Raw genomic sequence first — 10,688 nt, forward strand, 5'->3', positions numbered from 1 at the left:
TGTGTGGTGCTGCCGCGGCCGGATGACTGATCGCACTTGCGATCATAGTAACAAATGTAAACACGCCTCTAAGCGATGCAATGAGAAAAATTCTAACAGTATCACCTTCCTACAGGGGACCACCGATAGAATATACTCTGGAACTACTCCTCTTGGTGCTCAATCGAAATTACTTCAGGTTTGAACACACATGGTACCAGCAAATCTCTGGAACTTCGATGGGAGCGGCCATGGCACCTATGTATGCTAATGGCTTTATGTATGTGTTCGAGCAGGAGCACATTCTCACGCCATTTCAAAATAACATATTGTTTTACAGGCGCTTCATCGACGATATCATCATACTGTGGAAAAATGAAGGTACATCACCTGAAGAGATGCTCAAAACCATAAACAATTTGAACACACCGGTCCGGCTAACCATGGTCACCAATGACCAGTCTATTGACTTCCTGGATGTACGCCTATATAAGGAGAATGAGAAAATAGCCTTCACACTGTACAACAAACCCACGGACAGAAATACCATACTTCATGCCGACAGCTACCACCCCAGACATCTTATTAACTCTCTACCACAATCCCAGTTCATGAGAGTCATTAGGAACAACTCTAACAAGGCTAACACCAAGCTACAGCTAAATTTGATGTGGGACAAATTTTTGGCCCGTGGATACAGCCCATCTGTTTTGCAACTAGCACTCAGTAAATGCTTTGAAGACCGGCCCTTACAACCACCTAAGGAGCAGAGATTGATATTCCCCGTGACATACACTACCATTTCAGATCACATCAAAGAAACTGTTAACAGCAACTGGCGGATGATGATTAATGATAACAGTCTACCAAGCCAATTTAAACATCGGCCTATGATGTGTTATCGGAGGGGAAAGAATTTGAGAGACCTACTAGTCAAGACAGACCCATCTCATTGCTACAATCAACCCTCACCCCATCTGAATCTGGGTTGTTACAGGTGTTTGGGGTGCGTTACATGTAGCCATATGCTACCAAGTAAAACCTTTACCCACCCACACACCGGCAAGACTTACACCATCAAGCATAGACTTACGTGCACCAGTGATTTTGTAGTGTATAAACTAGTCTGCCCTTGTGGATTGACATACGTGGGCAAAACAGACCTACCCTTGAGGGAGAGAATGCGGAACCACCGATCGAGTATACGAGTGGCATACAGAGACAAGGGATCTGAACAACCAGTGGCGAAACACTTTTGGGAGAAAGGCCATCCTTTACCATCAATGAAGTTCATTGCAATTGACCACGTCCCGCAACCAATGAGAGGAGGTGACCGCAAGAAAATTCTGCTCCAGAGGGAACTGCACTGGATTAGGACTTTGGACACGGTGCAGCCTAGGGGCCTCAACGAGAAATACAGTCTGGGCATCTTTCTATAGGACCTATACAAGTTATTCAATATGGACATTTCTCTACGTATATGCCTTGAATTGTGGGTTATTATTAATACTTTGTGCATTATTCACACCTTATTAAGTATAGCAAATGTCCATAGAAGCAAAGCATACTTGCATGATTAACCATTATGGTATTGTATATATTGGTACTTATAGGAGCTCCAGTTATAAATATGTAGATAGATGTATATACTTTTGACTACACTGCAATTGTTCACCATTATCCTTAGTTTGGTCCTGCTATGTCTCTCTCAGTTACTGCCCCACTATATCAACTCCTATGATACGACCCATTGACACTTTGTACAGTATGTATGCCTCATATGATACCAATCTTTTAGCTACTTGGCCATACCATATTTAGTTTCATATTTAATGGTTATAGAATACCTGGGTTTATAGATGTGTGTATATTTAGGGTGGCTGTTAGTGACTCCATCACCCCAATAAACTCCAGAGTTACCAGGTTGGGTTATGCAGTTAGCTGCACCCAGTAGCAGCCATTCAACCACTATTTACTGTAGAGGATACCAGAGTGTATGTGTATATTGCGCTGAAAGCCCCCAGAGCATGAATATTTATTCGAATATTTATTCATATATTCATATATTTATATATTTATTATTTGTTCCTGAGTATTCCTTTAAGTTGACCTCCGGTATATAATCTGTATACCTTGGACAGCTAATACCTTGCTCTCCCTCCTACATACTGTGTTAATTTGTACAATATTGGTCGCCCGATCATACTGAATCCCTGTGTAAAGCTTTCTTCTTTACTGAGCTGTGTGGTGCTGCCGCGGCCGGATGACTGATCGCACTTGCGATTATAGTAACAAATGTAAACACGCCTCTAAGCGTCTCGGCCGGTTGCCATGATAACCTCCAGCACGCAGAGGTTCACAGCAGCAACAGCTGCTGAATACAATATGTAGAATTCGGTTTTTGCCCGCGTTTTTTCAGCGGGCAGGACACTGGTGCACACACAAACTCATGTAAGACTCAGCTGTAACCAATGTATTTGTATTATTATGTTTGTTATATATATTGTCACATTTTGAATGCACTGTTATCCTGATGAAAGTCCTGTTGTAGGACTGAAACGTCGATCACCTTTGGTTGTTGCAGAATAAAGCTAAGTTTATTTTCACCTTATATGAAGTCCTTGGAGTGCTTTTCAAACTACCATGTATATTATTGATGCCGACAAGCACCGGGCTATATAATTTTGACTATACTGGAGTGCAAGCTTTTGGACATTGTTATATATATATATATATATATATATATTTGTGGTCGGTTAATATCGTATAGTGAAATACCTTGTGATTGGAATTAAGTCGGTGTGGTGTGCCGGAACCGACGTAGGGGGTAGGCCTGTAAAAGAGGGCCTCCCCGAATAAATTGTATAAGAGGGAGAGGGGGGTGGGGTGAACAGCGCGCGTACGGCAAGGTAGGAAGGGGGGAGTAGCGTTTATATAGGAACGCTATCTCCTCCCACAAATACAGGCCTTACAGCCATAAACTTGTGGTCGGTTAATATCGTATAGTGAAATACCTTGTGATTGGAATTAAGTCGGTGTGGTGTGCCGGAACCGACGTAGGGGGTAGGCCTGTAAAAGAGGGCAAAAGGAAATGCAAGAAAACACACTTATTGCACTATAATTATCATATAAAATCCGTTTGCCTTACTTCTTATCCGTTAGGAATGTTCCTGTATAATGTAGCTGACTTCTAGTGACTCTAATTATGTGTACCGGCATACTGCTACTGGATGCCGTGCTTATTGAAAGGATGTTCTAAATAGGAGCCGGTGGTCCCAACCTACTCTAATGCCAGGAGTATGAATGTAGAACCGTATTTAGAAGTAGTAAGGGAATGATTAGTATGTCAAATGTCTTGATTGCCTGGTTTGAATGTTGGCGTGACATGATGTAGTGTTTGTACCTTCTTAAATCTTCCTTGATGATTTGCCAGTCTGATTAGGACATGCTGAAAAAGAATATCACAACAACAATGAACTGATGAACAACAATACGGTTAAGCAATATAGAACTGGCTGGCTAAATAGTGCCGAAGCGAAAAGCTCTCTACCCCGTGACAAGTGAGGCCCTGCTAGTTGCCAAGCGGCTGGTGAGAGGCTCTACCTATGATTTGGGCGTGGGGCTCGAGCCACTAGCGTGGTGGCGGGGTGGCGGCCTCTCGGTGACAGTAAAGGATCCAAAACATGTGGCAGTGTCAGGTGAGGCACTAACTATAAACCCGATAGGTGGGTGAATGCGAGGCTCTAACTATGATTTGGGCCAAGGGGCAAAATCTCCGTGTTGAGATTGGGGGGTTGGCCTCACGGGACCAGCTACGTTGTACCAAGGCCAGCTCCTAACCCTAGATAGCCAGTTCACTGACCCTAGACGGGGGCTTGATAAGGGGATAATGCAACGTGTTTGGAGAACCCAAGTTGTGGTTTGTGATAGGTACCTGGAGATTCCCAGTCGGAGAAAGAGAAAAAGGGGGGGGAAGGAGGAAGAAAGAAGAGCAAAGGAACCGGTCGAGGGAGAGGATAGAAAGAAAATGATATGCAGTATAGCGCAGTTCTTGGAGATATAGCTGATAGACAGTATACTTAGACCCTATTCCTGAAGGGAGATGAATGAAGGCGTTGTGCCAAGAAAGCGTGGTAGTACCTGACGGAGAGAGGAGGGTGAAATTAGCAAGGTAGTGAGTAACATAACGATTGTTACGGATAGTGAGTATGAATGAACGTATGACGAGTTGTCGAGTGTAGCCGTGGCCTGACGAGGCAAGGCAGGAATCAAGCCCCCGTAGCCCAATACCCCATCGTGTAACAACGTGGCCTTGTCGAGGAAGTTGTTTGAAATGTGAACGAAGAGGCGGAGCTTGCTGGTGGACAAGAGCAGTCGCACACTAGAGGGGCTCCGAGGCCAAACGACAAAATCCAACGGATTTAGGGGACACTAACCTCATTTCCAAAGCTCCAGCTGCCCATAAGGACAATGGGAAGAAAAACAAAAAAGCTGAAACCAGATCGACCCAAAACAGGGGCCACCATAGGTGATTTGTTCCGTCAGGCGAAAGGCGCGTGCGGACCCAATATGGCCACCGAGCTTGAAGATTTCTCTGACTCCTCTGGGGACTACTACCCAGAGGCACCACCTACAACTTACCCACGGTCAAGCCGCCGCAACCGAGCAGGAACCTGGGGGACTCAGAACCCGTCACGGCATCACTGCTAAAAACTATGCTGGGGGACCTACAGAAGGCCTTACAGACAGATATGGCACAACTGAGGGCGGACCTCACAGGCCTGGTAGGCCGCATAGACGCAGCAGAACTAACGGCCACACAACACTCGCACGAACTAACTGAGCTCAGACAAGAGATACGAGCCCTTAAACAACTGCAAGCCAAAACTGAACACCGCTTTGCAGCGCTAGAAGACACCAGGAGACGCAACAACCTGAAAGTAAGAGGAGTCGCGGAGGAAGTCCCTACAGAAGAACTCCCACACTTCGTGAGGAGGCTCGTGGGAACCCTGATACCCACTAAACAAGCCAAGTACAACGGCCTGGAGGCGGCCTTCCGGATCCCTAAACCCCGAGGGGCGCCAGAAGCGGCACCCAGAGACCTCGTGGTGAGATTCCGGTGCATGGCGGACAAAATGGCGCTCCTCGCAGCCCTAAAGGGCGCAGCCACCTATAGATTTGAAAACATGGACTTGTCCTTCTACGCAGACCTGTCGGGGGCAACGTTACAATGGCGTAAGACCCTTCAACCATTCACCGCTTTGCTCCGGACACACCAAATCACATACCGTTGGCGCTCACAGCGCGCATTACAGGTGCTGCACGAGAACGCCATACATCTTGTCTCAGACCTCCAGAGCGCAAAGGCACTCCTGCCCACTGGGCCTGCCTCCAGTGAAGTTATATGAGAGGGAAACCCCGGGGAACCCTGAGATACCGCACCCCTGGGACCCGGCCAAGATAACCCCATTTATCCCACAGGGAAAGGGCACAATTCAAGTTGCAACCGCCATCACCGGAACTGCAAAAAAAGCGACCTAGACCATCTTCCCACACCTGCTGGTAAGCCAGAAGCGGCCCTAACTGCCCTACTTTCCCACTTGAACTCCCAACGACCAAAGAGGCTCCCGGGCCTCCCAACACCCACATTCACCCTGGGATTTACCCCAACACCAAGAAGCGGACACGACCACCAACATCAGACCATTCCGCACAACGCCCGTCATTCCAAGCGAGATCCTCCACAGGCGACCGCTACTTTCCCAGGCCTACACCAGCCGCAGCCAAGCAGCGGCAGAGACTAAAACAAATACGGACTCGGACTCAGGCAGGCACCACAGTGCATAGGCACAAGCTGTATGTTTATTGCTGATTCGTTTTCTCTTTTTTTTTGTTTTAAAGTTAGCTCTTTACTTTTTGTCATCGACATAGACGCCACAGCTCCCATTAGAGAGCTTGGTATACTTGTAATTGTATATTTCTTAAGGGCATAGTTGACAGGTTTTTACCTAATCTATTACGTTATCGTCTAAACTACAACGATCAAGTCTAGCTGATTGAGCCTGACTCATACATCACCTAATATGCCTACGACTCAAGTGACAAATGTTTAGACATATTCACCCAACTTATATGTACTGCAGATGTTCCAATTCCTGTAGTTTATCTATTATTTACCTAAGCCCATACCTCAAGCTGCTAAGCAGCAGCCCAACCACATGACCCACCCGCTGTAATACCTAAGATCTCAGTAACAGCAACCGCACAGGCAACACTGCAAACCCTAACAAAGCGAACACATGAGTAACTGGTGTATTTTTTATGTATTTTTATTTCTTCCTTTGGTTTCTTGCTTTTCCTTTTATGTAAATTGATGTTTCAGCTGTAGTGCTATAGACCACCAGCCCACTAACATCAGCAAATAGACTTAGACAATTCTTGACACTGCATATCATTTTAAGGTGGCTAGGAAAAAAATATCTAACACAAAACACTATGTCTATCCAACCACACACATTTTAGCTAGCACAAACTAGGATTAATCAGTCAACTGTTAGGACTCTCAATGGACCAATGTACCACAGGGGCACTGCATTAGCTTATCTAACCGAACTACTCACTCACAAAGACAGCCAATACAACCTGTGTTTTATTACCTGCACTATTTTCTCATCTCTGACTACCACTTTGGCTACGCCTGATGTATACCTTAAAAAAAAAAAAATGTGCATTTACTTTCTATGCCACAACTGTTATGCGCTGTTCCATTTTACCATGTCCCTGCCGTTGGGGCAAGACATGAACGTATGTTATGTTTCAATACATGCATGGAAAAAGAAAGAATAAAAAAAAAAAAAAGAAATGTGAACGAAAACGTATTTGTACCTGATAGAAACAGGCGACATTAGCGAACTAGTGATTGTCTAATGATAACAAATGACAATATGCAACATTAATATTAATTAGCGAAACTAATGTATAACGGTATTAGAGATTGACTAAGAGATTGGCAAAGTGTCTAAACCGATTAGTTTGAATCGTCCGACAACAATGTGTCAACGCATTGTCGATTCATGTTAGGCTTAATAGTAGGGAATACTTTCACAAAAGGAAAGAATTAGATCTTAACTGATATGCAAAACTTTATTTTTATTTTTTTTATTTTATTTTTTACACACACTAATCGAGTAGTCAATGCACTAAATGACATAATGGAGGAATTAATAAAAAAAAAGGGTGTAGGTAAAGCAGGCATATCGAACGTTTGTTGTTTATCAGAAACATGTGGGACATGAGCAGGGAATGTCAAATGGCGGTAACGCCTGAAACTGAGGTAATTCGATACATGTATAACAGGAGTTAGAAACATAGAAACATAGAATGTGACGGCAGATAAGAACCATTCGGCCCATCTAGTCTGCCCAATTTTCTAAATACTTTAATTAGTCTCTGGCCTTATCTTATAGTTAGGATAGCCTTATGCCTATCCCACGCATGCTTAAACTCCTTTACTGTGTTAATCTCTACCACTTCAGCTTAAAGGCTATTCCATGCATCCACTACCCTCTTAGTAAAGTAATACTTCCTGATATTATTTTTAAACCTTTGTCCCTCTAATTTAAGACTATGTCCTCTTGTTGTGGTAGTTTTTCTTCTTTTAAATATTGTGACAAATCCATCTGTATAGACTTATATTGCTGGTTCGTCTGTTTGCCTTGATTTCGTGGATTTCCTGTCCGTATGCCCCTGTTCGTATGTTTCCCTCAATACCGATTGAAACTACCGAACAAACGGCCACCCAGGAGAGGAGTGTGCTGCTTGTTAACTCATTGACCACAATTAGAACGTTGCGGTTAACAGCAGACACCTCTCCATTCCATTTGTACGGATGGTCGTCGTTCGTATGCCGACCACGAGGCGGCGGCCATTTTGGGACACGAGGAGAATCGGCGGTGTTCGGTGCAAATCCTATGGAACTAAAAACGGCTACTTTATCTGCCGAACACCGCTGGAAGCTGCCGCCCGCCTTCTATTTCGTCGAGGCGTACACACACCGGTCAGTTCGGGAGTTTCTATCATTCGTATGGACTTTACACAGGTAGCCGTCCCATGGAGTCATTCGTATACAGAAGGACTGGTGAAAGACTTTGACTCCATGGCGATTGAACTATGCACATTGGACCTGAGCGCTATTCGGTAGGAATATGCCCTCAGATCCAGGCTATCTGGGGATACGTTACACGAACCATATGCAATCGGTATTTCTGAATTTATGTATTTTATTTTTTTTTTAAATTCTTTATTTTTGTAGTGCACGCATGTAATACAGACAGGCTCGAGGTACCCCAAAGGCAATCCTCAGGCGTTTTCCACGCGAGCATGCGGGGTGTATTCTTAACTGGCACATTTTTTGTTTTGTTATCAGGCTTAATAAACATATATAAGTAAGTTATCGCTTTACATAAGTATAAGTAACATGCAAAAACAAAGTTGCTTAATTTCTCGTAGGAGGTACAATCTTAATGTGTACATTAGCAAATTAGGCACGTGTTAAGGAGGCCAATACATGACAGGTAAGCTGGCATATCATTAGTTATCAGCAGACAAGTAAGTTATCGCTTTATATGAGTGTAGGTAACTTTAAAGATGATTGAGGAGTGCATTTAACGTCTTAATTTCTGATAGCCATCTTAGCTGGAAAAGTAATGTAATGTACAATACAGGAACCAGGGTTTAAAAGAATAAAAACATATCATAACATGTCTTCAACATAAGAGTCCCTAGCTCATCTGTATAAGAAAAAATAAAATAAAAAATAAATAAAAAATAAAAATAAAAATAAAAATCCCTGACAGTCCAGGGTTATGCCCGAGTGGCCATGTAACTAAATACTAACACGTTGAACAGGAATGAGAAGTTGCAGTGAGTTACTACCGTATGGTGGATGCTTGAGCCTGCTCGTCAGTGGGAGCAATCAGGCAGGAGCATCACTCCGGGAGAGACCTGGCATGTAGGTAGTAAAATGATTAAGTAAGTGTTATGCACTATAAAGGGTATGGCATGAGGTTAGGCTTAAACAGTGCAAATATCTCCCGGTAAGGCAATGAGAGTTAAGACAAACCTTAGTACAGAGCATTATGTGTTAAGGTTAATTAAGTTTATGCTGTCCCTAGGTGGGGCAAACTGTTAAACAACAACTTAACGTGACATTAGGTCGACTTTGCACTGAGACTACACATTTTAAACTTATGTGGGATTAATAGTTCAATGTTGCTGAAGTATGGAGACATAACAATAATAGTAATAGTAATGTGTCTGCAGTTCAATAGGTACATTTATTGCTAGGTAGGTGTCCGGGCCGTGGGTTGCTGCCAGTGGTATCAGTGTTCCTTTAAGGTAGTCCCTTCAGCCTATGCCCACCTGACGGACCGACCTGTCCTGCATGAGGGTACTGAACAGGAACTCCGTGCGGTCAGGAAAGATGTTAAAGTCCTTCAGCATAATCAGAGGCATCAGCATCTGGGGGTGAGTCATGTACTTGCAGGTGCTAGTCTGCCGTGGCTCGTCCGGTCCCCGCTTGTCAGGCTGAGGCTTGCACCGAGCTACTGTGAAGGACGGTATTTGCTGTTGCGGTTTCTCTGGTGAGGCCTTCGCCCCAAGCCTATGTCTCTGCGCAGTTTTGATCTTGTGAGGTGGTGCCTGGTTTGCTGCCCGCACGGAGTGTCCGCCACCGGTGCCTTGTAAGTGCTGTGACTGGCGTCCTCGGGGTAAGCGCTTACCCGGTCGTGGAGGGGCGGTCATGCATTGTGGGTCGGTTTGTGTCTGTATATCATATACCGGACAGGCGGGGCTGTCTGAAGCTGTACGGCTTCCCCTTACTCTCCTTCTCTGCGGGGTCCGACAGGGCCTGTACTGTCCCGATTTCGGTGCCATAGAGGCGTTTCGTTGAGGGAGGGAGGCAGGTCGTTGTGGTGCCGTGCTTTGTCCGGCTCCGATTACCAGTTTCTCCTGCAGCCTCTTCCAGAAGTTTGCGAACGATAGGTCGATGCGGGCTGGCAGGTCGTCGCTTAGTAGTCGTGGGCCAGCGTGTGTCAATCCCTCGTGTGCAGCCGCCATTTTAAATAGATGCTGTGACTTTATGTTGTCGGCTTGTGCTCCTTTGGGTCTGAAGCTGGACCGGGATAACCCCCTCCGGTCCGGGGGGGGAGGAGGAGGGCAGCTGTGTTGCGGCACCTGCTCAGCGGCTTCGTGGGCTGAGAGAGCGGCCGCCTCTCTGCAGCACCACGCGGTGTAGGCCGTAAGCCTCGGTCCGGGGATTCCAGTGGCTGAAACACTCGTGAGAGGTATCCCCCGGTACCCAGATGCTTACTGAATCTGGTTCTGCCGGTTCGGGTCCAAATCACCAGGTTGGCCCGAGTTTATAGTCCAAACAGCTTGTTTAGGCCCAGGAGCTCTTACAGCGTGCGTCCTGTTAGCTCCACAGCCAGGCTCCGCCCCCAATTTATGTATTTTAATGTATTTTTCTTATTATGTTTTAAAATGGCAGTTGTCTCTATCCTGGGAGATAATTAGGTTTCTTCCTAATTATCTCCGGGATAGAGAAGAAGGATTTATGGGTAAAATGGGAAGGGCTTATATTGAGGCCACTGCGATTGGCTACTGTCTAATATATTGTACAGTCTTCCACAAGGTCCCCTAGGGGAGTGTCC

This window comes from Pelobates fuscus, chromosome 1 (genome assembly GCF_036172605.1).
Source record: "Pelobates fuscus isolate aPelFus1 chromosome 1, aPelFus1.pri, whole genome shotgun sequence".
NCBI lineage: Eukaryota > Metazoa > Chordata > Amphibia > Anura > Pelobatidae > Pelobates > Pelobates fuscus.